Raw genomic sequence first — 652 nt, forward strand, 5'->3', positions numbered from 1 at the left:
GGCAGATGGCAGACGCGCTATCCGGGGACAACAAGTGGCCATTTCACCGGGCAGAGATATCGAACCGCTGAAGCATCACACACATCATACTCGGGCACAACCAATGTACCATTGAAAACTCAAGACGTTTTTACTACGGATGTACCTGGCCGCACGCATTATCGCGCCGTTACTACTGCTCATTTCACCGGGCAGAAATATACAACCACTGAAGAATCACTGTCAACATACCCAAGGCAAACAAATGTACCATTCAATAGTCGTAGTAATTCCACTACGGAAGAACTTGGCAGTACGCGCTATCAAGGGACTACAAGTGGCCATTTCACCACGCAGAAATATCAAACCACAAAAGAATCGAACTCGACGTACTCGGCGACAACTGATGTGCCTTTCAGGAGCCAGGACATCTTCACTACGGAGGCGCCTGGGAGCACGCGCTCTCCCGGGACTACAAGTGAACATTTGACTGCGAACAAATATTTCACAAGTAAGCAACCATATTCAACATACTCAGGAACAACAACTGCACCATTCAGGACCAAGTACATTTACACTACGAAGGCACCTGGCAGCACGCGCTATCCGGGGACAACAAGTGGCCATTTCACCGGGCAGAGATATCGAACCGCTAAAGAATCACACACATCAT

The sequence above is a fragment of the Rhipicephalus sanguineus genome, chromosome 4 (assembly GCF_013339695.2).
Source record: "Rhipicephalus sanguineus isolate Rsan-2018 chromosome 4, BIME_Rsan_1.4, whole genome shotgun sequence".
Classification (NCBI taxonomy): domain Eukaryota; kingdom Metazoa; phylum Arthropoda; class Arachnida; order Ixodida; family Ixodidae; genus Rhipicephalus; species Rhipicephalus sanguineus.